Below are 27,741 nucleotides of genomic sequence, written 5' to 3'. Positions count from 1 at the left end.
TAGAACTTGCGTGGCAACTCCCGTAGCAACGGCAAATTTTCTTTTATCAGTCCAGTAATCCTAGAAATATTTCCGCACTAAGGGGGCAGCACACGTCGCGTTCGCAACCAATCATACGCCAATACCATAGCATGATACCGTCACGAGGAACATCCGCTGCCGCATTTTTTCTTTCAGACACCCGATTATTCTAAGCGGGAAAGCAGGAACCGAAGAACCGTGCTGTTCGTTCGCGAGTGGAGATCATCGAGCTGTCAGGATGGGTGGAAACGTGGTTTCATAGGCACAGCAAGGCTCCGTGCTTCAGCACTTCTATTTGGTAAGCATTTTATTGTTTGTTTTTTCCTAGAAATTGTGGCATGACACTATAGTTGCTGGTTTTGCAGCTAAACCCGTTTCTTCATAGCACGCCAGGTTTGACAGGTCTTCTGGCGTCTCTGCAGAATTGACAATTTGCCTTCTCGAGGGCCGCATTCTTCCAAGTTAAACATTTTGTTTGTTACGTGAAGGAAAGCAACGCACCCTATCAAATTTAAGGTATTCTAGAATGTTAAATATACGGTTGAACGACCCGTGGTAGCAGTGGTTACGCGGCGTTCTGATGCGGAGAGGACGAGGTCGCAGGTTCGACTTCCCTCTGCTATGGAAGCCCCGCTCCTGTGGTTGCGGAGCGCGAAAGTGCTCGTGTGCCATGCTTTGTGTGTACCTTAAGGAACATTTGGGGGAATTGCTTACTTGAGCATGTTGGCTGCACATGGAGAATTGTGTACAGCAAGAACTAGTAACACGAACAAAAGTGACAACACATCGCTGAACTAGTAACCGAACGTCTAATATTCGCTCTCGTACTCCATAGCACAAAACAAGAAACACAGCGCCTTCCTTCTTTATGCCGATAATCAGTTTCCTAGACTGATGACAGTTTTTCCGCAGGTAGATGTTTTTTTTTGCCTGTAGTATGGATGGTGCACTGATGCACGACTGCCCTTTCTAGCCAGGGTCATGGCTTTGAAAATTTGGCACGTGAACTTCTCATCGTATTTCGCAATAATAGGTATAAAATGGGTCATTAGATTGTATGACGCAATATCAATGACGTTGAGGAAGTTGCCAAGATGTCCGGCGGGGCTGCCTTCTCAAAATGCGGAACGTTATCTTATTTGTCCGATGTAATATTGGGCACATGATCAAGGCATATCGCAGGTCACCCCTTTCCTCCAAGCAGCGGGCTTTTCTTTTTGTAGTTGCCTGTGCATTGATTATTTTCATAGGTAGTGTTGACTCGTGCACACATTGAACTACCCTTGTTTGATGCTGGTCATGCCACCGCAACGCCTTCTTTTCCGGCCATCTTCTTTGGCGCATGGGTTAGGGTGTGTACAGCAGTGAGCGGAGTAAAATAAAAGCGGTAAACACGGGAACGTGCGGCCACATTATGCGAAGCGCCAGTGCATGCAAGCGTGACCTCGAATGCAAGCAAACGTACTCTGGCGCAGAGATGCGTGAAGGCTTAGAGTTGACATAACCAACTCTAGAGGCAAAAATTACATAGCGCCCATACATTGAAATCGGTAACCACAAAGGCGCCGCCATGTTGCTACGCTGTGCTGACGCGCAGACGCAGACAGTATGCGATTCAGGCTACAGGCGTAGTCAACTCGATCCCGAGACTCTCTCGCTGTGATGTTGCGACCTAGTTTAGGTGCCTTCAAACGCACCTCTTAACGCGCCGTAACTTTTTGATAAAAAATTTTTAAACAGCCATCGGATGTTTCTAAAAATACAAAATAAGCTTTACACGTTGTCAACATGTACGCGCTACGTCTAAATGCTTGTTCTCGCATACTTTTTTTTTCTGTTTAGCGTTACGAAAAATCAGAGGTAACAACTTCACACCGTCCTCACGGTTGGAACTTTTTTCGCCCGGCTTCCCCTTTAGAGCTGGCACACTGACTCTATGCGTAAAAGCGCGGTCTCGTGTCGTCTCCTAGTTCGTGCCTCGCCATGCCTGCGTTAATGTGGCAAACCCGCTTGCACTAGCACATCGTTTCTGTGGAGAAGCCAAACTTTAGTTCCCGCGCAAGTAAAAGGCCGGTGGTTTCATTAAGTTCAGCCGTCATGAAACGCAGAGCTGGTTAAACTTTTTCCCTTTCGGGGAAACACTTCGGCCCTTCTCGTTAGTCCTAGCCATACACGAAAGGATTCAAACCTTCCCTGAAGTTGGATACAGTCGATGCAATTAATCTGGCTCCAAGTGAAACATTCATTTGCAGTGCATTTTCGACGAGCAAATGCAAGGCTGGCCTTGAAGCAACAACCATGCTCGTGCAAAGCTGCTGCTATACTCGTGGTGGTGGTGTGATGGTTTTGACGTTGCGCTGGTAAGCGTGAGGGCACGAGCTCAAGCTCCGGCCAAGGGGCTGCATTTTGTAGGGAGTGAAATACATTGGGCGCACTTTAAAGTACAACAAGGGGTCAAACTTTATCCGGAGTTTTCCCGCAGCGGCGCGCCTCGACATAATATCGTGGTTTTGGCACGTGAAAGTCCAGCATTCACTTCTGCTAGCGAAGTTTCCTTAATTTCAAGACAGGCTTGAAGCACCTGAGCAGCATCCTACGCGTAGGATGCTCGTCAACGCTGGCGGCACAGGCGCTCCGCAGTGTGACCGCGTGTTCACCCCGTGGTCACTGCCACGTAAGGTACAATCGCTACATGTTTCATTCTTGTTCTAGTTTCTTGAACCTTATTGGTTCAGCGCCTCGCGGCCTTCAGTAGCCTTTTAAAGACCGTTGTAAGAAGGCGTTTAGGGTAGTCCGCGTTGAGCCTGGTGGTGTGCTTTATGAAGTTTTTTTCTAACGTTAGTTGATGGGCCACTTCTTTAGAGCGGCTCGCAGAAACTCGGTAACGCTGGCTCGTTTAACAATTTTGGAATTGTCGCATTGTTATGGGAGCACTGATAGTAGAAATCAATGTGCAACTCTATCATCTGCAGCGTCTCTCGCAGCTCGGGAGTTTTTTTTTTTTTTTGGGAGGGGGGGAAGGGGGTCTCTACATCCTATCATCATCAGCCTAGCTTTGTCTCCACTGCAGGACGAAAGGGCTCTACCAGCGATCTCTAATTACCCCTGTCTTGCGCTAGTTGATTCGAACTTGCGCCTGCAAATTTCCTAATTTCATCGCCCCACCTAATTTTCTGCCGTCGTCGACTGGGCTTCCCTTCCCTAGGCACCCACTCTGTAACTTTAATGATCCATCGGTTATCTGCCCTACCAATTACATGTCCTGCCTATCTTCACTTATTTCTCTTAATGTTAACTAGAATATCAGGTATCCCGTTTGCTCTCTCAATCGCACCACTCTCTTTGTATTGCTTAAACTTACGTCTAACATTTTTACAGCTAAGCTGCATACGTCTACAATCCAAGGAAATTTTCGTGGCGTAAACAAAAACCTCTCCATACGTGGGTCGATGCCGAAGATAGAACAATGCCGGGCTGACTCGCGGCGGAAGTGAAGCAGGCGTTCAGCATTCGCCATGCCTAGGCCGATCCCGGAGACAGTGCAATACAGGCCCGACCCGCGGCGGAGGTGAAGCACGCGTTAAGTACTGCCCATACATGGACCGATCCCGAAGATAGTGCAATGCCGGGCCGACGCGCGGCGGTGGAGAAGGCGTTAAGCACTCCCCATAAGTGTGCCAATCCCGAAAAGAGTGCAATGCCAGGCCGACCCGCGGCAGAGGTGCAGTTCGCCATTAAGGGGCCCCCATACACAGCTTCGCTGGTCATCCTTCATCACAGAGTGGAAGGGCACTGAGTTTTTATTCTTAGGGCCGGAGTGCTTGAAGCCCGCTTCACCTCCACTGCGAGTCGGCCTGGTGTTGCGCTATCTTCGGGATTGCTCCCCGCTCACGTTTTTTATTCTTGATGCACAAACGCGAAAAATGCGTGGAACCCTAGCCACATATTGCTTGCAATGAATGCACGTTAAAGGGGGCCCTCGAGCACTTTTCAAACCACCGTCTTCCTGTTGCAGGATGCGTGCCGCATCATCGCCCAGTGTTGCTCACCAGAACCATCACTGATACTACTCGCGGCTCCGGGATTGGTTAAAAACTAAGTTGCAGGTGATCACTGCATGGCAGAAAACATGTGTGTAAAATGTACGTATATCATTTTTGAGCACTTCATAAATTAGTTTATTACAATACCTATATCTTATTTTCATGCAGTTAAATTCGCACACTGCTTTGCCATGACATGCCCCCTCCTGCCTACCCCCTGCCACACACACAATTTTCGCTAAATCTGAGCTCGGGGACATTGCGCTTATTTTAGGGCGACAGGCTAAACTCTGCTCTTCTCGAAAAACACTCAACGCTCCGCAGTGCTTACGTATGTAATTTATTGCAAAGGGCGCAATGCAGGCTCCCATCTTTAACTTTGCCTACGCATAACCCATACTCTGGGTCTTAGGTTTGCCAAATATATACCAGCTGCCTTTTTAAGTTCGCTGAAGACAGCGGCGCAACGTACAGTGAACCGTGTGTATATAAATCGTGAAAATTGCAAGGGAACGAAGGTTCACTAGTTATTTGCAACGCTCGTAATTAGACCAGAAACATTAGATTTGCTACTTATGAGCTGCCTCATTTCCGCCAAATATAAACCTGCTGTGATGTAGAGTCCCCTCAGCACACTGAGAAAGCTGATAACGGTTTTCTATGACGTTTTCAAGCGCTTGTCAAACCAACTTATGTAATCAACTGACGCTCTTGAAGCTCTGCACGCCAATCACGCATAATATGCTTCCAATTTCCTCAGAATTTCAAGTTGGTCGCGCGTAGAGTTCTTTCATGACATTAGTCAAACTTCATGTGCTGTTCCTAAATATCTGCTTGTAAAGGTTCTGAACGGTCGTATAATTTTCTAGAGAGGCTGCGTAATTACCCTACAATCTTTGAAGATTTTTGTACAGCTAGACTTATTCTATTTGTGCGTTTGCGGCTTGTGCATGCGTATTTCTCAAGTGTACATTGCGCCATAGCCTGCTCTCTTGTAAGCAGCCTGCTCATAGATGTGTATTTAGTCAACAAAATGCCTACAATGTGAACCCCATTTTCAAAAAACAGAATCGCTACTACCGTCAATTCTGCCAGAGCAGTGGTAAACTTTTGTTTGTGTTTCATACAACGCCTCCATACTGGCAGAACAGGGCAGTTTAGCGAATTTCCTTTAGCTCATAACAGACCTAAAAACTTTTAAATTTGCCTATATACAACTACCTAGCATGGCTGCGTTCTAAATATAAACTTCGTGACTGGTCTACTTTTATCGGGGCACTGCGAAAACTAACCCTGAATCTGTCATTCTGGAGTGCCCCTGAGCGTACTAACAAGTATACGTTGCAATATTTTACATATTTAATGACTATCTTGCTCACTTATTTGGATGCATTGCTTTCTTTCTTTGTTCATTTGAAAACTTGTCATAAAAACTCTTTCCGGAACCCCGTAATGTAGTTCAGGAAGCCCTACAAAGTTCAGTGAGCGTTGTGAGCGTGCAGAAGAGTTTCAGACGTTTTCGCATTTGCTTTTCTTAATTTTTCATTTGTTTTTCACGCACTTTTCGACATGAAAGCCTTAGTGATGAATTTCGCTTAATAATTGTTTTAGCGCCATAACATCAAATTCCGTGCCATGCTGCTGTCAAACTTCCTGTATCAAATCTTTGAGGCACTACGCTCACCTCACACTTCTAAATAAATTTTCTTTACCAGCAGCTCATTTAGACCTTGTACTTTATCCTTGCAGGGCCATCTGTTCATTCCTTTCGCCGAATCGTGCTGAGTACTGACCTTTTTACACCGGCATGGAACAGAAAGCTGGGGGCGACAAGCAGATACGACTGAAACGTAAACTTCTGTCCCGCCTTGCAGCCGTACTTCCAGCGTCAACAGATGAAACGGCGTTATCGCGGCGCAATGAGCTGTTGTCTAATTTATTTAAGGAACTGAAACCTCATTTTGCCTCTTTGATGGCTGCTTCCACTGCTTCAACAACTGTTCCGTCCCTCTCGCAAGCAATGCCAAGTACGTTGCAATCGGAACCCACCGTACGGCCATCTGATCAACAGTCAGCCCGACGACCACAATGTGCAGCGCTTCCGGGCTGGGGATTCATGAAAACTACGCAATCGGATCATCGCAAGGCCTCCCCGAAGAGGTCGCTCCGGATGAACTTTCCGCAGGAATCATGCTCTTGTCCTCCAATATCTCACAAGGGGTTATCCGAAGCTTCGTACTGTGTGATTCCGAGCATCCGAGTTTGCAATCAGGGAACGTTTTTAGTACCGTCCGACGTGGCTTTCGAGTGCGCGGATGGCAGTGTTTGGAGTCGAGCGCAGCGCATACTTCGATGGCAGCGTCAGGAAAGATTTGCCTCTCGCCTACCGACGCAGTCGAAACGCGAATTGTGCGGAATACGCCGAGTAGTATATCCCAATCAGTTATGTCGACTAATGAAAGTGTCCTTCCGCCGAACTCCCACGACTGAAAAGCGTGATGCGGGCAGCGAGAGGCAAGGACCAGCGCCCGAAATTGAATGGGGAATGCATAACGGGCATCTCAGTGGTAACAAGTTGTCGCTGGGAGTTCCACAAGCAACCTGTGAAATGCTGGATGAGAGGACATACGAGCTGCTGGAAAACAGGTGGGATACCGCACAAGAAGTGCTACCTGAACTTATGTGCCACTCCATTAAGATGACATCGGGAACTTCTGTCATGCCATACCAGCCCGTCTACGTGCCAGAACAAGGAACCAAGTCATTCGAACCCGAGTCGTCGCTTCAGCCCACAGAAAACTGTGTTGAAAAATGCGCAGACCCCTCTCCGAATCCACAGCCTCTCGGTGACTACAATCCCACTTCGAAAACATCGTTCTCTAGGGAAGTTCCAAGCTTTGAAAGGTATAGCGGACATGACTTCTGCTTTCCCAGCACACCTTCATTAATGAATGGAACAGATTCTGTGGAAGAACCGAATGCAGAAAAATCTGGATGGGTAACCTCATGGTTACCTCCGCCTATGGTAACGCAAGCAGATAATCATGCTGTTCATCGCTCCTTGCGAATCGGCGAACAAAATGTGCATTACGCAAAGCCACCGAAAAGAGAAGTAATGCATCTCTACCAAAATGTTGCAGACGATAACAAATTATTTCGTGGAACCTCACCATTGACATATTTTATAGATTGTTCGGCAGTTACTGAGTTCGTAGAATGGGCGAAAATGTCAAAGAATACAGAAAGATCGCAGCAGGATGTCAGCATCGCAGTCGACAATAATGGATTCTTCCAGGACAAGGCAGCATCAAAAGGGATTGTCGTGAGCGAGAACGCTGTGGCGCCAATCGCGCAAAATATGAAACTGAAGCTCGTGCCCCCGTCATCGCAACAAAAACGCGAAGGCCATTCATCCGTCAAGTCCACAAACCTTGGGGCAAAAACCGTGCACTCTCATGAAAAGAAGGCGCCGAACAACAAAGCAGCACCGTCACAGGAACAGCGTTTGCCGATTGAAGATTCATCAGCACAAAATGAGTTAACGCCACCTGTGCGAGAAAATGAACCAGAAAATGAACCAGAAAACGACGTAGAGCTTTCGAAAGAAAAATGTACACTGATGGAAAGGTCACCAGCACAGATAAATCTATGCAAATCTATAGAGAGACCAGTGAAAATTAAGGCGTCCGGAAAGAAAGCAGCAAGAACTAAGAAAAAGCGCGCACCAAACAAGATGTCAGCCCGAACAAGCCTTCCGCATGTGACACAGATGGCATTCGAGAACGGAGAAATGTTTTCAGAAACAGGGAACATTTCAAATTCTATCGCAGCTGGTTGCGCTAATGCACGGATGACCTTGACGGTTGCCACGACGGCAACGGAACAGTCATTCCCGGTACGTCTTTCGGAACTGAACCAAGTGGTGTGCTCAGACAGCACTGAGCTGATACAAAAGGCGCATGCTGCAGAATGTTTGGAGGTGGGCAGATGGCAGAAGGTTCTGCATACGAATGAAAAATATATTGGCAATGATTTGAAGTCCGAGTGCGTGATGATGAAATCTAGGCTATCGACGGAAGTGGTTTTATGGAGATCAAAACCGGAACCTCAAGGCAATGACTGTTTACCTGATGGCACCGTAAAAGAATGGTTCCCATGTTCAACTTCACCGCACGATCAGGAGCTCAGTGAAACGCAAGGGTATCATAAACCAAGGGAAAGAAAAGAGATTGAAGAAAGTACTATCGGTGGGACACTACCGATTCATGACCTTAATATCCCAGCTGTCAACCGAAAGCCCTCGAGAGCAGCTGAAAAGTGTCAACGTAATAACCAAGACACCAGCCAAGCCATATGGCAAAGGGAAGGTTGGGTCGATTTCCCAAACGACACACTGGAAGAAAATTCCGAAAAATCTTGTAGCCTGGATGAACCCAACAACTGGCAGTGGGATTTAGGGGAACAGGAGTTGGAACCTCGGGAGATTCCTGTGCTATTCCCATCTTCAAACAGCGTGAGCGCGTCTTGGGAAGTCCGTTGTCGGCATTGTTCTATTCTCCAAGCGCAAGCCTGCAATCATCAATGCAATGCCAATCTGTGTAAATCTGACTATCGTAGCAGTCCACCCTGGGCACCATATTCTGATAGACATGCCACTACTAGCAAGTCTTACGGTAGCCAAGACCACTTGAGCCAGCCTTCTACTGAGGGCACATTATGGAATATGGAACGCTCCCAGCAATCATCTCCGAATTGTCAATCCCTTTTCTCTTATTCAGACCGACTTTCGTTTTTGGGGCCTGAGAAACGCACGTCAGCTTATTCACGTAAGCTCGCATTCAAAGTCAGAGATACGAACTCTCTCTACCTACCGTCACGCCCACGTAACAGTCCGCCACAATTCTCATATACGTGCCAGTGCCCTACTCGTGGCTTGAACGCATTCGAAGTCGAAGATACGAACTGCCTCTACCCACCGTCACGCCCATGTAACAGTCCGCCACAATTCTTCTATACGAGTCAGTGCCCTACTCGTGGGTCAAACGCATTCGAAGTCAAAGATACGAACTGCCTTTACCAGCCGTCATGCCCATGTAACAGTCCGCCACAATTCTCATATATGAGTCAGTGCCCTACTCGTGGCTCGAACGAGGTACGGGATCCTTTCAGTGAGTCTGAAAGGAGAAATACGCCATACGGCACAGTAAACCGGATGCCAGAATCTTGGAAAAATCTGCCAGTTTCCCGACATTAAATAACAGGTCGCACACTCTCGAATCAATTGGCAGTCTGAATTGCTTTAGCGAACCTGTCACGTGCGGTACCTCATGAAGCTTTGATTGGCAACAAGACGCTGAACAGAACTTGCCCCTGCCGCAACAAGGTCGTCTGGCACTTCAGGATCGCAGCCACACGCCAGCTGATTTCGGCCATCGGAGAAGAGGTGATAAAATGTTATACGCTCCACCATAAACGCTCGTTTGGGTTAAACTTGCCACAGTCCCTCTGCAGAAATCGTCAGGCAACAGAGGACGCAGACCTTCTACATTCGTGAAACATTGTTTTCATATGCAGGAAGCCTTCGAAATGACTAGCCTCAAGATTTTCTTATCCTAAAACGTCTCTGCTGGATCAAATGGCTGCGAGATTACTGGTCATCCTAAAATCAGAACGCGCGCTGCCAGTTTCATGGCGCAATTAAGTGCAATTTCTGAATGCCCTAGTATGTCTAGAAGCCGCCTGTCCAAACGAGCGCGATTGTTCCAGACAAGGCAGCACAAGAGGCCCTCATTTCAAGCTAAGCATGGGACACGTTCTTGCTTTCTCGTAAATGTATGGCTCGAGCGTGCGCTGCATTTGTTGATTTTTAAAGCAAACGGCTGTATGTTGCGGTGTCCAAGCAGGAACTCTATTCCAGTGGTTCCTGGAGGCAAGAACCATGGGCGGACTCCATTCTGTCAACAAGTTTCACATCGATCTTGAATAAGCAACACTGAGATGAACTAAAGGCTTATATTGAAGCCAGAAGACAAGGTTCACTGCAGGTTCACGTGGCGTCCCATAGGCGTGTTTGCGAACGCCCAAGTGCACAATCTCGTGCTTGCTTTTAACCTGTCGGGTTTTAAACATTGACGAAAGTGATGGAATTGACGAAATAAAGTATCCTTCAAATCCCAGGTGTTCTTGTCACTCCAAAACATTTCATTATACAGGGTGTTTCTACAAAGGCTTCATGTATATATATACATATAGCCGCTTTCAAATAAAGGGCTCATTCCTGCGTAGAAATGCCCTCAGTGCTGGCGACCACGTGGTGACCGGTGACACGTGATAATTAGTCGCTACAACAAAAAAAAAATCATGAATTGAGATTCAACCACTCACGTTCAGTGCTCTCGTCGTAATAGGTAAATTGCAGCGAACTATCCGTACGTGCCATATCAGCTTTTAGATCAGGAAAAGTGCGGTGACCCACTGAACTGCGGGACGACAAATTTAGGCTATCAAAGCGTGCGAAACTAAACTTGGGCGGCCGCAGCAAGCGCAAAGCCTCGAGGCGACGTTTATTACGTCAGCAGCAGCGGGAGCCAGCACACTGCCACAGCGAGGAGCACGGGGCAGCAGCGTACATGCTAGGCATGTTCCGTCTTATCGATGACATCATGCTACCTAGCCCGAAGTTTCCATTGCCGAGACTGGTGTGATGAAAGCAGTGACGTCAAAATCACCGCGGCATACTCTATGGCAGTCGAGTCAGCTAGCATGACGTCACGGATCCGAGTGAACAAGCCTTGCGCTAACTTATTCCTCGCTGCCGGGTGACTTAACCACTACGTCGCCTCGAGGATCCTGGCTTAGCGCTCGTTGCAGCCTCCCAGCTTCGGTTTCGCGCACTCTGATAGTTGAAATTTGTCATGCTACAGTTCCGCGGATAATCGCATTTTTTGACATGAAATGCCTTTAGCTCCGGCTCTCGGTTGAGCCAAAAGCCAGAGCCGTTACCCGAGCAAACCAGTCAAAACTAAATGAAAAGGCTGCCTCTGGCCCCTAACCCCTTTGTACAAGGCCACAATACATACGCTAGTTATTGCCCATACATGTCACACAAGCATTGCTTCCAAGTTATTCGTAATGTTTGCTCGCAATAGCACTTCAGCGGTAACTTGTAGTACGCGAAAGCTATATTTGTCATTTCCAATAGCGAATATCAAAAGGCCGGATACAGGTCACTATACGCTTTCTTCTTATCTTAAAGCGCTGAGCGCTGAACGCCAGCTGCCTCCGAGTTGCGCTGCGCAGATGGCGGCTATGGTGTCGTGCTGCTGTAGGCACGAGGTCGCGGGATCAAACCCCTGCCGCGGCGGCCGCATTTCGACGGAGGCGAAATTCAAGAACGCCCGTGTCACACGCATCGGGGCCACGTTGAAGATCCCCTGGTGGTCAAAATGAAATCGGAGTCCCCCCCCCCTCCCCACTTCCGGGGCGCCTTCTAATCCAATCGTGGTTTTGGCACATGTAACACCAGAATTCTGTTCATTCTTCTAGCTGGGCAGTGCGCTCCGTCTCCCTGGCGTCTTTCGCTGCCTGTCATGCGGCCTTAAACTGGTTCTCTTCTAGCTGGGCGGCGTCCGTGTGAACCAATGCAGAGTATACGGCGCGTTACGGCGGGGTGTGCTCGGGCGTGCCGCTGCTAACATGCACTACACTCATTTTAAGATTGTGGCTAGCATCATCTCCAACCAACCTGATTTGCCGGTTGCCATTTCGTGTTGACATCTACTCTCGATTACGGAAGAGCCGGCAATTTTTGTTTAATCCCAACGCGATTTCGGGATTGGACCGCTAAAGTAAACGGGACCGCTAATGTGTTTCTTCGCCAAGATCGGGAAATATTATGTTGAAACTCGCGTCATCCCAAGAAGTCGTTCTAATCGAATGCGCCTTGCGAATTCCCTAGCTTCATTGTAAATTGCAATACCCAATACCAAACAAATTACCTTAGTGTCCGCAAGGTCATTTGTGGTTTTGGCACATGCAGCCCCATAATCGAATTCAAGTTTAATATTTCTGCCGCCATGTGATGTGCCATGTGAGGAAGTGACAACGCTCAACCCTCTCAGAAGTTATGAAATAACGCGCACAACAACGTCTCAAGCAAACACCTCTCCCTGCGTCTTCTGTGTACTATGCAGACAAACAGCAGCGGTGCCCGCAAGGTAACGTTGAACACCAACTCACCACTCTCATGTTAGACTAAACGTTGAAGAAACTAAGCTTAAGCCGCCAACATCACCACTCATTATTGCCATTCAAAGCATCCAGCACGGAAAGCTTCGCTTACATCGATTCCCACAGTGCGTGGGATATGCATAATTTTTTTTTCACTCCCCGCGTCGGATAGAGTATTAAAGCTGAGTAGTGTACATAAATATGCTATTCCTGTTCAAACCTGCACTGCAATCGTTTCCCCCACAACGAATCGTTTCCCCCACAATGCACGCTGCTTATTCCAAAATGTTTTACGCCACCCAGACCAACGAGGGCTTGCGCTTCTTTCTTCTCGTTTCAAATGCTGTCCCAAAATCGCGCGCTAAACATCTAGGAGCTACGGATGACCAATAAGCCCTAAGCAACGCCTTGCTGAGCCATCGAAGCCCTGAATAGCTATCCGCACATATAAAATTAGCATCCTTTGATCATGCGAATAAAGTATAGCTCTGTGGCGCAATGGTTTCGTTTGTCCTTCTGACATCTTTTTTTTATATTCTTGTGTATCTGTTTCCTGCGTTAACTTATGTGTTTTGTTGTAGCGCCCAGTTCATTTGTTAGGCGCGTGCGCAGTATGATACAAACAGCAAGGCCTTTTCCCTAGTATAAACAGTCTCCATGCATCCGCGCTATCCCTCGCCTTCGCCGCGCTCCTAATTTTTGCTATGAACAGCAGCCGTGACACGAAATTTTCTTAGTCAGAATAAATTATATTGTGGTTTTACTTCATGGAACCAGGATCTAATTATGTTAGGCACGCCATAACGGGCGTTCCTGATTATTTTTTTTTAAACCTGGGGTTCTTTCAACTTCCACCCATTGCTGGTAGACGATCATTTTTCCTCTCCGTCCTCATCTCAACGTGGCAGTCGGGACTGGGATCGAACCGGATACCTCGAGCTCGGCAGCGCAAAGCAACTAGGTTACTGTGGCGGGTAACATGAAATATTCTCTGAAAGTCAGCACCACCGGCTTACGCAAGGCCTTATTTTTTGCTTTCTTTTCGTCCGCAAACCTCTCTTTCACTCCTGCATGATGTTTCGGGGCGCACGGAAACGCGGCACGGCGTCCTGCGCCAGGTGCGGCTCACTGATTGCGTGGTATTTCTACAACTTGATACTTCATAATGGCGCGATGGATGATGTCGTAGTTAGTAAGCGAATGTTTACAACTTTTACGGCCGATAAATCTGCCTTCCTTACTTCTCGTAGCTGTTCAATAATTGACTGTCGCAATCGACGCTTCACCTTTCCAGCGAAAGTGCGACTTTCTTTTTTTTTTTTTTTTTGCTAAGCGGAGCCTCGTCACCGCTCACCATGTTGACTGCAAACGCTGATGCCCACTCGCCTGCGGTCGATCTATTCCGTTCCACGATTGAATGGCACGACTGTTACGGGATGATCTCTGAAAGATAGGTAACCGCAAAACTCTCGTGCACGCGTGTGACGACAAGGGTGCCCTCTAGCGCGGCTGTGCCACTGCAGTCTGGCGGAGCTTCTGTTCCCTTCCCGGCGTGTTTCCCGAAGCATGGCGTCCGAGACTGGGTGCGCGCCGGCCGATCTTGGAGGTCATGTCCTATGTTGTTTGGGGCAACTGTCGTCGTGTGATAATGCCATCACGAAGCAAACCTCGCTAGATGTTTTGTGGCAGCTACGGAAGGATGTGCAGTGTTGACGAGTACCTCGAACGAAGCAGTCTGGTTCTTGCCGTGCTGGCACACGCAGGCGGGCACTGCAGATGTGCGCCTGCTGCAGTTTGGCGGCTGAGCCCCGGGCGCATTTAATGAAAATCTAGAAGGCGCCACTCCTTAAGCAACAACGGTTGAATGCGATTGGTTGAAACGCCGACGACGTCGCTCGACGCCATTGCAACCACTGTGAGAGTACGCCGCGCCACCTAACGCATTTTACGCTAACCTAACTTAACCTAACCCAGCCTGCCCTAACCTAAGATAACCTAACTAACCAAACATTTCGTGGGTGACACGCAAAGGCGATGATCCTCAAGGCGTGACATCAGCCCGGGGTGGAGCCTGGGCATGACGCCAGCAGAAGGCGGGCCAGCCAGGCCTTTCGATGAAGCAAGAACGAACCACCCGGCCCAGGCCTGAATTCTCAAATCTTGTTCGCAAGTGCTCTTTGCCGTCAGACAGGCGTCGTCACTCCTAATGCCTTAGGTATCACCATCGTCGGTAATATTCCTTTATGAACTATTCTAGCATCAGATGCGTTTGTGAATATTGGCCCAGCTACAAAACGAGCTCTCGCCGTCAGATCAGGACGTCAACGAAGGCGCATGCAAGAAACGGAGTTCTTCGCTTTTTACTCGGTCCACCTGCACTGAGTGGCTATAGTTTGGATAAACGTTACACGTTCACTAAAAGTCATAAATAGAGCTGAACGAGCACCAAATTATTCGCATAGGAATCGAACACAAATTAGATGCATGGAATGTCAATAGTATACCGAAGACGCACAAATGGAAGTACGGCGGGAACATTTATTTCTTCGTGCCTGATTATGCACCGCACCAATACTGACTAACGGCTGGTCAAAAAAAAAAAAGAATAAAACCAGCTGATTAGCGAAAGAGAACCTGCCGTAAAAATAAAATTGGTAGTTGTTAAAAATTATACAAATAGCGTGTGATGATCTTTAGAGCTTAATTGCAAACAAGCTTTAAAAGAATGACCACAGGCGACTACATGGGATAGAGCCTTACACATACACTAAATGAGACTTTTTCGAAGAAATAAACTGCAAGTTTAAAAAAAAAACAGTTGAAGGATTTGTGCGCCGCAAGAACATGTGGCAAAAAAAAAAGACATATCTTGCCGTTGCGTAAAAGATAAAAAATGTACGCCGCTTTTCCCCCATTCGTTGCTCATACTATTTCCGCTTCCAGATTTTCTGTCCCAGACATTCCTCTTCTGGGATTTCCGGTTCCTCGATTTTCGCTTGTTGCATGCTTGCACCTCTACGCGGCAGTGACGTCTCTTCCGCCTAAAACCAGAAGCTCGGATACGCAAGTTCCTCTTGACGCCGGAAGCTGAGGGGGGGTGAGCGAGGGAGATGGGCGGAGGAGGAGGGCAGGTTGGCGGTGCTTAACCTGGTCGGCGAAAAACGCGTAGAAGGGTTTCTACACGTGGCAGAAGTGATCAATCTCTCCCCTGCTTCGCGGAAATTTTCAACCGCATTTGCCGTAGTGGCGGACATTGTCCGATTCGAAACAGCAGCGAAGGAGGCCTCATCGCTCGACAAGTCACAGTAGCCCGGTGACACGCGCTGCTAAGCTCACTAATCGTCCCGGCCGGGTACAACCGCTCTTTGATGGGGGGGGGGGGGGGGATATGCAATAAAAGAAAACGCCGGTTCACTCATATCGATGCACATTCATGTGCCCCAGGCTGTCAAATTTCCACGTAATGCCCCATCTCGTTGCCGTGAGTGCCACCAAGTGCGTTCCCGAAGGTAACCAGTGTCACCTCGTCCTTCCTAGCATTTACACTGCCACAATGTAAAGAAAATTTTCCTCTGCGACCGCAACCGCTGCGATTTGAACGCATGGCAGTGAAGCAATGCGAGCCGAGCGCGCTAATCACGGCGCCTACGCGCATCAACAGCGCCGGACGTTTAGTGCAAGGCTTTCTGTTACACATGGACTCTGAGAACAGCGGCACGTGTTCGTGCATTTCGGAGGCCAGAACGGCAAGGAGGACGTTGTGTGTGTAGCGTGTGTGCAAGCTATTTTCGGTTGTCACGCTCACGAAAACAGTGTCGGTGGCAGAAACGAGGCGTTCGTGGCAATGACCATTTGTCTCCAACACGAGACTCTCCTGGAAGAAAAATCATCGCTAAATGGTACCGAACAATTCTAGCAGCATGAAAAAAAAAATCAAGGCCAGCTTTCTAGTAAGAGCCGCAGAAGATATAGCGATATTTTAGTGGGGCGTGGCAAGTAAGAGAGAAGTTCCACGCCCTGCGGCCCTAGCGGTGACTGTGGGGATCAGTGTAACTTGGAAAGGTGGGCTGCCTCACCCGGGACAGGAGTTCTCCTCTGTATGCGTGCATGACGTAGCCAATAAAGCTTTTGCGCTATTGCTAAATTAAGAAAAACAAGAGAAGCTCATTTCAACTGCTCTCCAAGCGACAGCTCGCAATAATATTTGCTCACGAAGGCTCTATTGACGAGCGCATAACAGGCTTAATAAGGGCACACCTAATCGGCCAGTTTCCCCATTACACGATCCCCGTTGCAAAATAACACTTTTAGAGTAGTGATTTGCCGAGCAACCGAATAGCGCAACAGTTTGGCGCAGTTGCTTCTTTTTGCAAATAGACGCTTTCAAAAGATGGCTGAAGCGCGGATAAACATTCTTATTACCTCAAACGGTACACTAAACCAAAGTTGGCCTAAATTGAAGCACTTTGGAGCACTTGGACAGCGATCGCTAATGAGCAGTAACCGTGCACCAGTCGATGCCCAGGAGAGTAGATCAGGCTGCCTCGTGGAGCACGGCCAACTGGGCAGGTCAGTACATTGTCGTGCATGGGTGCGCGTTGTTCGACCGGTGCACGACTGACTACGAGTTGCGGTTGTGCGCTGTGAAGTCGTGGTGGCGGACGAGGTGGCATCGCTGTGCTCCGAAGATGCCGGTGCGAGCGACGAGGACGATGAGGCGTCGGCATCGCTCATTGCGGCACGTAATCACACGCAGCGCATGGATCAACACACGAAGTGGCGGAAGAACATTTCTCCATGAGGCATCACTCCTGTGTCCTTAAAAATAAATGGAAAACATCCATCACCAGGCGTGCTACGCAAGAAAAAAATTCATTATTGCTAAAATTTATAAGCGAGCTGGTTATTACCATTTTGTTAGCGCCGTTTTCGTCGTAGCTGCAGCTATCTGGAAACGGGAGTACTCCGTCCAGGCGTAGTGGTTATCGTTGAAACAGCGTCTACGTTGTATCGGAATATTCACAACCCGAGAGAAGGTCCTGCGCCTATGCTGCTGCTGTATTTTGAAAATTATGTTGCCGAGTCGACCAAACCGCAAATTCGAGACCAAGGTCGCGGTTCCACGTGACCACATGTTTCATCACGACGTGACAACAATGTACAAAGGAAGCCGAAAGTGAGTGTGACAAAACAGTTGCAATAAATTAGTTAGGACGCTTTCACGCTCGGCAGTATTTTTTCTAGTGCTTAGAAGTACCCGACTTTAATTAAGGATGAAATATATAAGTTCAAAATATTTTGTCAGTACCCCTTTAAAAAACGAAACTGTGGAAGATGCTGGGTTAACCATCTTTGCAGGAGGGCCCATCGCGAGAATTCTTTACCCCGATTCATACATCAGGTGCAACGCCGTGGAGGCTAGAGATACTTTTTTTCAGTGGCTGCGTTCGCACTTAGAAATAGTTCGGTGTTTCTTGACCCCGACTTCTGAAAAAGATTTCTTTATATAAGCTCAGTTCTGAACGAAAAAAAAAAATTTCCCTTACAAACAATCGTTGTTCTTATGCGGCTGCTAACACGTTGTTTTAAATCAATTTGTTTTTCGTTATTTCCTAAGTGCAGCCCGTCGCGGCAGCCTCATGGCCACGCTGGCGCGTAGCGAAGTATAGTTGGAAACGTGCGGAGTAATACATTTTGGTGACCGGACTACTTGCGTAGCTTCCACAGCGTTGCACCTGACGTATGAAACGGAGTATAGCAGGTGCAGCTACTTGTTCCGGGCATGTTCAGCTGGGAGCCTGAAGAAAGTAGCGGCGCTTTGTTCTCTCTTTCCTTCTTTCTCCCGCAGCACCAACGCGGCAAACGCGAGACGGTCGCCCGGGACCAGCCGGGGTGAGCCTGCTCACGTTTATTGTCGCCCCATTGGCGACAACATCCGTGGCGATGGCACCCCGGCTGCCGCAGCGTAGGTTACGGATCCGTGCACACAAAGCGCATTTCTCCCTAAATACAGTCAATGGGCCGGACCCCGTCCGTCACTGGAACTTCGTGGCGGAGCAAATTTCTCCCGTAAATACTCGGACGCGTTCCTGCTCTTGCCCGTCAAGTATTCGTCCCCTCCCGCGGTACTGGCCGTCATCGTTGGGGGAGGGGATGTGCAATGAGCACCTCCGTCCCATTTTCTTTGTGCCCATCTCTTATGGTGTAAATAAATGTTAGTTCCTGGTAAGCTGACCCTGGTCATTGTCCACCATCTCGACTGCAGACACTCATGGACACGGGCCTGCGGTCGATTCTTCGCGTTCCACGATTCAACGACGCGGCGGCTACGGGATGAATCGCTGCAAGACTAATAACCGCAAAGCCCTCGTCCGCTCGTATGGCCGCGCCAGCACCCCTTACACGTGGCTGGTGCAATCATGGCCTCCGAGATCATGCAATCATGGCGAGCACGAGTCCGTTCCCGAAGTTGTCTGCGGCGGCTTTCGCCGTTCAATAATTATATCGCGAAACAAGCCTCCCTTGCCATTTTGGCAGTACGAAAGGATATGCAGAGTTGAGTACCTCAAACGAAGGAATTTGGTTCCCCGCGCTGTCTTGCACGCTCCCCTGATGACGTATTGAGAAATCATTAGTGCCGCAATACGACGAGCACACTCTTTTCTTGCTGCGCAATCCGCGTATTATCACAGCACCTAGTTTTCGTGCTAGTGCTTGGATTTTGGGAAGCTGCGTTTTCACGCAAGATTGGCGCGTCCACTTTGCCCATGCGCAGCATGCATTTGCTAACACCTGTTGGCAGGGTCTACAAATGTGCGCCTGCCGCAATTTCGGGGCTCAACCCGGGCTATACGCTGCCAGATAGCGTGCCAGCCCGGCCCGACGATGAACCGAGAAGGAGCATGGTTAATACCATCTCGTTCGAAAAGTGTTCTTTGCCATCAGCCGAGTCACAATCGCTGTTAATACGTCAGGTGTCAGGATCGAGCACAATTTTCTTTTACGAACAATCCTAGCATAAGAAGCCTTCGTGAATACTAGCCCAGCTTAAAAGCTAGCTATCGCCGTCAGATCAGGCCGTCGACGAAGGCAGATGCAACAAACTGAGCTTTCCACTGTTTGTTCGGTGGAGCTGCACGGAGTGGCTATAGTTTAGATGGATGTTACACGCTTACTAGCAATAATCAAAGAGGCTAACGAACACCACATCTCTCGTGTATAGGAATTCAACACAAGTAGCAAGGATCGAATGTGGAATTGTATTTCCATTGTCATCCGAAGACGCATATATGCAAGTACGTCTGGAATATGTATTTCGGCGCGCCTCATTATGTACCACACCTGTGCCGACTACTCACTAGTAAAAAAAAAAAAAAAACCAGCTCTGTAGCCACAAAGAATCTGTAGTAAAAATAAAATTGCTGGTTGCCAATAAAAACTGCACAAATAATGACTCATCATTTTTAGAGCTTATTTGCAAACGAGCTTTAATAGCGTGACTACAGAGGACTGTATGGAACAGAGCTTTACAGATACGCTAAATAAATGGTTGCCGAAAAATAAATTACGAGTTAAAAAAAAAAGTCTTTTGAAAGATTTGTGTGCTGAAAAAAACATAAAATGGCCAGTAGCGAGAATAAACACCTCTGGTCGTTGCGTAAAAGTTAATAATGCTACATGACTAGAATTCTGAATACATTAAATGAGCAATGCAAGCAATACTCCCGGGTTTTCACAGGCTACCACCGCGAAATCAAAAACAACACTTTCCTTGTCCGCTTTGTTTCTGCATTCCTTCGACAGCTATTGTCGGTCTTACACTTCTGATAGTCTGAGATACAATGTTTTGCCGATGGATATCAGTAACGAGACATCTCGCCCTCATTTTAACAGGTTGTTGCGAAATATTTGGTTCGGAAATAACGAATAGTTTCCTTGCCAATGCGAATTTAATGTGTTAAATTCCATTCGTATTCGAAACATCGAATATTCGCTGAAACAGGGGGGCGACCGCGTCCCAATATTTTCAGAGCAAGCAGAAGGAAACGTCCGAAAATGCGCTCATTTGCCTTGCCCGCGCCAAACAGGTGCGATCAGCCTCGTGCAATTTCCAGGGAAATCGATGAAATTTCGCCTTCGCCCACTTCCAAGAGGTGTTTCACTGCCCTTGTGGCAACTATGCACGCAAAAGGAGGCAGTAGCTTTTTTTTTTTTCACTCCCGCGTAGACAGGTTCACGTGGCTGAAGTGTCCATTCTCACCCCTGCTCCCCTGCTTGAAGCGGAGAAACGAAAATTTTCACCCGCGCTTTCTCTAATGGCGCAGCACGTCCGATTCGATACAGCGGCTCAGGTAGCCTCATCCGTGAACCCAGTCACCTTAGATCAGTAGCAGTGACAATGCGCTGCTAGGCTTGATGGGCTGGGTGCACCTGCTCTTCGACGGGGGGGAAATGATAAAAAAAAGTCGGTTTACTTATATACGGTGTTTCGGCGAACACTTTTAAAAATCTTTAAAAGGTTGCCTGTATCAGATATCGCAATTCCAGTTCGTCAGTTGGTCTACTCGAAGCGGCGGACAGTACTCGCAAAAAGAAAGAGATGCAAAATCGACTAATTACAACATAACTAATTAACTTTTAGGTAATTATCTTATGACCCACATGGCAATTTACGAAGTCTAGCCGTGGAGTTCGCAAGGCGTATACACTTGGAACGAATTTTCAAAATGACTCCAACTCGAGATATAACTTCCCGAACGTTGTGGAGAAATGCATTGGCGGTCCAGGTAATTGGTTACCAAAACGTGGTTTATGCACTGAAGCACACAACTGGAACGCCAGTACATTTCCCCGCAAAGTTCGGGAATTTATATCTCAAAACTGGTGTCGTCCTGAGAGTTCGTTACAAGTGGATCCGCTTTGCGAAGTCCACTGCGAGAATTTGTAAATTGTAATATGGGCCATAAGATAATCAGCTAAAAAGTTAATTACGCAGTTTTTCTTAATTATTCGATTTTGCATTTCAATTTTTTGTGCAAGTAACGTCCGCCGCTTCGAGTAGCCCAGCTCATAAATCAGAATTGAGCTATTTGCCACAGGCAACCTTTAAAAAATTTTGGAAGTGTTCGCTGAAACACCCCGTAAATTCAGGTGCACGATAAAGAGCGCCAGGCTGTCAACATTTTGCCAGAGATAGCCCACTACGACGTGCCTGAACATTCGAGCGTGATCTTTGCACGGCAAACCCTTCATTTCACTATGAGAGCCGCTAAGTGCTCGAAATTCGGTTGCCTCATCGGTCCATACTAGGCCTGTTCGAACCACCTGAACCAGTTCACGAGCTGCCGCACCCTGCCATTCGTTTCAGCTGTGCAGCAATGGCAACCTGTGAACCAAGCCCTTCGTTTCACAAGGTGCAGGAAAGGTGCGGGTCTGGTTCACTACTTTGCTGCACCCTCTCTACTGCAAGTTCCACCTTGTTGCAGGTGCGAAGCGGCAGTGCAACACACAACGCAAAACACGGGTCCATGTTTCGTTGAATCCGCGCCTACGCGCGTCCGCTCCGTCCACGCAAGAGCCGGGTGTTTTAAGACCTCAGAAGGTGGTCGTATAGACCTGCGGTTCGGCACCTCGCGGGCTTGCCACTCTCGGTGCTCAATCGTCGGGCACAACACAGCACCTTGCCCCGCGTCTGCACCTCAACGTTCGTTTCGAGTGCCGCGTCGTGCCCACAGCAAAGAAATCGAGCGGCACAAATACCGAACTTGATACTGAACACTGTGAACCGAGAACTGGTTCACAGTTGTGCCAGGTGAATCTGTTGTACTTCGTCGACGACTGTCAGCCGTGCGACCTCGGCCACGCGCTCGTAGTAGAAAATGCGACGAAAATAGACAGTTTTAGTTTAAGGAACGCAAGCCGTTTTAGTTTAGGGGGCGCAAGCGACTTGCGTACGCTAGAACTAGGGGCGACGGTACGGCGCATGCGCAAGGCCCCTACGTGTGGGTCTGCGCATGCGCAGTACCAGCGCCCCTCGTTCTTGCGTGCGCAAGGCACTTGCGCCCCCTAAACTAAAACTATCTAATAACGTAAAGTTGGTGAATGCCTTACGCAATTCCTCGAAATATATTACACTGCCCGTACCGCCGGCTCAGCCTTCGATAACGCACGAGAGAACCGAAAATAAACTCGATGTAACGAGAATATTGAGTCAAATCTCTTCATTTAGTGAAATTTGGAGCACCTGGAATAAAAATAATAAAAAAAGACTTAGCATAAGCCTTTGGCCAAACAGCTGCGAATAATAGTATCCGCAAACCTAAAGCTTTTTCTTTACAAAATTTTACTACAACGAGAGAGCAAGCTTGAGAGTGCTCCATTCCAGTCATGTAAATAGATCGAATTCCACAGCATGCATTAGTGTCACCGAGGTTAAGAAAGTTTCGTTATTCATAAAAAAAAATAATTCCGAATGTATCCAATTCACACCAATATTTGTCATATCGCCCAATTATCAGGAGCTTTGAAATGTTACTATCTTTATATATTCCTATTTTAAATTCGTACATTTATATACGAGCACGTTCCTCTCCTCTTTCAAGAGTGTGTACGTGAGGGTACTTGGAGGTTTATATGTGGTATATAACGTTTACGCGCACCATTAAACGTTACGAAAATTGGGTGGCACCTTCATCGGGAGTAACTTACTAGCTTACAAGGCCTGACGAAATTGATATCGTCGCTAACAGGTGGCGTGGTTCGCAGCTTGCAGAAACGAAGGTAATAGATATATGGAAACACAGCAAAAAACAATAACAGTGAAGGGGAAGAGAAATGCAGCCATAAAGAAGCACAGAGCGCTATGGGGACACAATAGGTACGACGTCCTCCGAGGTATGTGGAAAGGTGCAATGGTTCCAGGACTTACTTTTGGAAACGCGGTTGTTTGCTTTAAATCAGGGGTACAATTAGGACTCAATGGGAACCAAAGGTCAGTGGGTCACCTCGCATTGGGCGCTCACGGGGAGACTACAAATGAAGCTGTGCAGGGTGATATGGGCTGGACTACTTTTGAAGTGAGGGAAGCTCGCAGTAAAACTGAGTATGAAGAACGACTGAGGAATGTGGAAGAAAGTAAATGGCCTCGGAGAGTGCTGACATATCTGTACAGGAAAACATTGATTCACAGTGGAGGAAAAGAACTAGGAAGCTTACCACCAGCAAGTATGCGACCTGTAGGGTAGGCAATAACACACCAACAAAGAAGGTCAGGCGGAGCGTCAGAGAGGCTGAAATAATCTCATGGGTGGCGGCAACGGAAAAGAAACCTGCCATGAGTAACTACTTAAGAGGAAAAAACGAAATCAGGAAAGAAACAATTTATGATACCTCAAAGGGAAGCTCACTACTTTTCGAAGCTAGATCCGAATGCCTTAGAACACGCACCTATAAAGCGGGATATAAGATGGGAGAAGAAGCAAGTGCATGTTGCGGTAAAGCTAGGCAAACTATGGAGCATGTTTTATTAGAATGTGAAGACGTCTACTCAGCGGTCGATTTAGGCACCACTGGCCTCCTTGAAGTCCATGGGTTCAGCGAGAGCAGTGGAAAAGTAAACATGTCCGGCATTAGAAAGAGCCGATTGTGGTGGAAGAGAAGTAGGAGAAGAGAAGCAGGAGAAGCAAGAGAAGCGGTGGAAGAGAAGCAGGGAAACGACAAAAAATGGAGACGTACAAAAGCACAGTTCGCAATAGGGGATGAGAAAATTTGGGCGTGGTAGTTCATAGGGTTTTTTTCTTTTTTTTATTGTTTAACCTAGGTAGGACATTAGGCAGTATAATAGCAAGAGCTTGGTGGTGCAACCCACCACCCCGTTCCAAAGGGGATGCTCATAACATCCATCCATACATCCATCCATCCATCCTTGCCGCCTTGTTAGCTTAGATGGTACAGCGGCTGCCCCGGAAAGGCGGTGGTCCCGGGCGCAAGTCCAAGACGAGAACGAATATGCATTCAACTGCGAGGCTTTTCTGTCGAGGAGTCCGTATGGGTTTCATTTGTAGCACTTACTATGATTGGGTCGATGTCTTATATTCCCTTTATTACTTCTATCCGCCTTGCTGGTTTCCACAGAGCTACACCGTCAAACGACATTTGTTGTTCGAGCACCACGGGCAAGCTTACAGGCTCATTTTTTTGTTGATTTACTACATGCAACACCTCGTTCTTGTGACTACAATTTGACATGGACAGCTTTTGTTTGCCGACGTGCAATAGGGCACTTCATCGAGAAGGAGGAGGCTAAAGTGGTCGCATTTCGATGGGGGCGAAATGCGGAAAGCATCCGTGCATACTACCAACACTCCCGATTCGCCCTGGAAACTCCCGATTTTTGACTGAACTTTCCAATTATACGATCACTGTCATATATCTCACGAAAAGTGGTCTCCGTTCGCTCAATAATGATTTTGCGAAACCGGAACTCCGGAATGGACAGCCACATCGTAATCGTCAGCATCACCAACAACGGCTGCACTAGCACCATCGGTATCATCGACTAAGCAGCCGACTATATTGCCTACCATATTAAGCCGACCAACGCCAGAGCCAATGTAGCTCTTGCAGTTCATGCATGCCTTCCTCCATGGTGCATCTTGTTGCTGCTGCTTGTGTGCATGATTAGTGTTGGCTAGGCTGTCTGTGTGCGGTGCAATGTGTAAAGTTAGAATCCTCGTGTGCTTGATGCCATGGCGCTATCAAAGCCCAAAGAGAAGGCATTTGCAGAAGTTCTTGCGATCTTACACTTCTGAATTTCCGTGCTTTTTGACATCAAGGAAAGAAGACCATTTGGATATTGTACAACGTGTGGATGCGGCGTCAACCTGTCTCGCGGTGTCAAAGGCGACTTGAAACTGCGTGTCTCCACGGCGAAGCATCAAAGCTATGTTCGCACTGTTGAACAGCAAAGCAACTTAGTCAACATTCTCCGGAACATTAAGTGCGATGACAGTGTTATACCTGTGGAGTGCCTGTTTACGGGATTCCTCGTCGGAACACAACCTACCCCTTCGTGTCAGCGACTACGTTGAGCCTCATCTACGGAAAATATTTCCGAAATACGATGAAACGAAGCGCTATGGATGTGGACGCAACTCTGAAACGCAACACTGAAGAATGCGGAGGTGGCCAACCCGAAATTTGTTTCGCAGGCATCGCTCTTGAGCCTTCGTTTCTTTATTTATCGTTTTCCTCAGCTGCTGCCCCGAGATTCCACTGAATCTGCTGAAGACGCTTTAGATGCTCTCGAAGCTGAGTTTGCCACACTACGGGCGCACAGTTTTCCAGAGGACATTCTCAATGAAGAAAGGTGGGACGTGCAGTGGTCTATGGTTGGAACAATGAAAAACGCTGATGGAAAACGTGTTTCACCCAGTTGCTAAGGTGATGCTGGATTTACTCGTGATACCGCATAGCAACGCAGAGTGTGAGATGATTTTTAGCGCGGCGCGAACAACTAAGACTGGGTTCCGCTCTTCAATGTGCAACAGAACCCTCCGACACCTGCTTCTAGTGAAGGGCCGGCCGTCAGTCTGCACCATGTTTTGAGCAAAACTACTCCGACGAATATTTTAAGTGCTGCTGCTGCAAGGTCCTGGAAAAGGATTCATCGAACAGTGCCTGAAAGCTTGAACGAACGCCCCCACCCCCCCCCCCCCGGTCCCAACGGAAGTTGAAATAGTGAATGCGCCTCCCCCCCCACCCCACCCCCGTTGGCGCGAATAAAAAGTCTCTCCCTATTATTGGTCTCGCCAGGTTGGCCGGTGTGCCCATGTACTTAGATTTGGTACACGTTAAAGAACCCCAGGTGGGCCAAATTTCCGGAGTCTCACATACGGCATGCCTCGTAGTCAGAAAGTGGTTTTGGCGCGTAAAACCCCGTATTTCTTTTTAGAACAAGGAAGTGAGATGATATGCATACTTTAGTAAACTTTATTTACGCCTGTGACCTCGAGCGCAGCATTGCAACCACGTATATCAATTCAGCTACCACGTCAGTGAAAAGCTCGCCTCCCCCTTCAACTGATTCGCACTATCACAAAACAAGAGCTGCCTGGGGTTATTAGGCAGTTTTCTTTCGTCCGCGCTGATAAAGTGCCGCAGCATATTCGTTGATGAACCAGCCTCGTTTCTAACAGAGCGTCGCGCATTGCAAAACAGGTGATACGCCAATCACGTGTTTGCTCGCGCGTCTTTTGCACAAACCTGGTCCCTCAGTCTGGTGAAGTGCTGGCGGCACTAATGGCCTTCGTGCTGCTGTTCTTCAGTCGAGATTGCTACCGGTGACCCTCCTAACGCCTCGTTAGAACAACGATCCCGAAGCGCTGCGGTGCATCGGCCATCGTCTCTCGTGTCTGGTAAGACGCTCTTTAACGTTTCTAGTTACACCCCTCGTCCGGTACCTTGCTATAGCATGCTCATATTCGATAAAAGTTGTGTGACGTAGTACGGAAGCGGTAGGCGAAACCGTCCGTGTGCCGTTCCTTCAGTGCACGCTGAAAACAGCAGGTGGTACAAATAATCCGAAGTCCCTCACTATACGGCATGCCCCATTATCGTACCATTCCAGTGGCACTAAAAGCCTCGAATTTGACTTTTATAAACCTCACAATTTATTTGCGTTTTAAGTTGAATGCCTCAACTACGGCAGATCGCTTTCTTACGGACCAGGAAATGGGGCTTGGTTAGGGAACTCAGGTGGGCACGTTTATTGGCTTGCTTTAACATGCGCCGTAACCTGCAACTAAGATTGCAGGTGAGCGCCCAGGCCCATTTCATGATGCTATCGCAACAACCATGTGTGAAATGCATTGTTCACGACCTTCTCCGTTGATAGTTGGCAGGTTGTTTCGCTGCTAGCATCACAGTGGAGATACAGGGCCAAGAAATACCTCGGGTAACAAAATATAAATACCTTGGTATATGGATAAACGAAGGCAACGGATATATGGAAACACAGGAAAAAACCATAACAGTCAAGGGGAAGAGAAATGCAGCCATAATGAAGCACAGAGCGCTATGGGGATACAATAGGTACGAGGTCCTCCGAGGTACGTGGAAAGGGGTAATGGTTCCAGGACTTACTTTTGGAAATGCGGTTGTTTGCTTTAAATCAGGGGTACAATCAGGACTCGACGGGAACCAAAGGTCAGTGGGTCGCCTCGCATTGGGCGCGCACGGGAAGACTACAAATGAAGCTGTGCAAGGGGATATGGGCTGGACTAGTTTTGAAGTGAGGGAAGCTCGCAGTAAAATTGAGTATGAAGAACGGCTGAGGAATATGGAGGAAAATAAATGGGCAGGGAGAGTGTTCAGGTATCTGTACAGGCAAAACATTGATTCACAGTGGAGGAAAAGAACTAGGAAGCTTACCAGCAAGTATGTGGCCTGT

At 47.9% G+C, this 27,741-nt stretch overlaps 1 protein-coding gene and 1 long non-coding RNA gene across 2 annotated transcripts in view; one reads left to right on the top strand and one right to left on the bottom strand.

Annotated features, from left to right (window-relative positions):
• LOC126544531 (uncharacterized) overlaps positions 1 to 27,741 on the bottom strand; it is a 161,766-nt gene that overhangs the window by 70,631 nt on the left and 63,394 nt on the right. The gene's annotated exons all lie outside the window — the stretch shown is intronic.
• LOC129387921 (uncharacterized) lies at positions 102 to 10,240 on the top strand. The gene is made up of 3 exons (XR_011890608.1): positions 102 to 319; positions 4,037 to 4,163; positions 5,814 to 10,240. It is a non-coding gene; the product is annotated as an uncharacterized lncRNA (long non-coding RNA).

Source organism: Dermacentor andersoni, chromosome 10 (assembly GCF_023375885.2).
Source record: "Dermacentor andersoni chromosome 10, qqDerAnde1_hic_scaffold, whole genome shotgun sequence".
Lineage (NCBI taxonomy): Eukaryota > Metazoa > Arthropoda > Arachnida > Ixodida > Ixodidae > Dermacentor > Dermacentor andersoni.
This window is presented reverse-complemented; position numbering and strand designations above follow the sequence as displayed.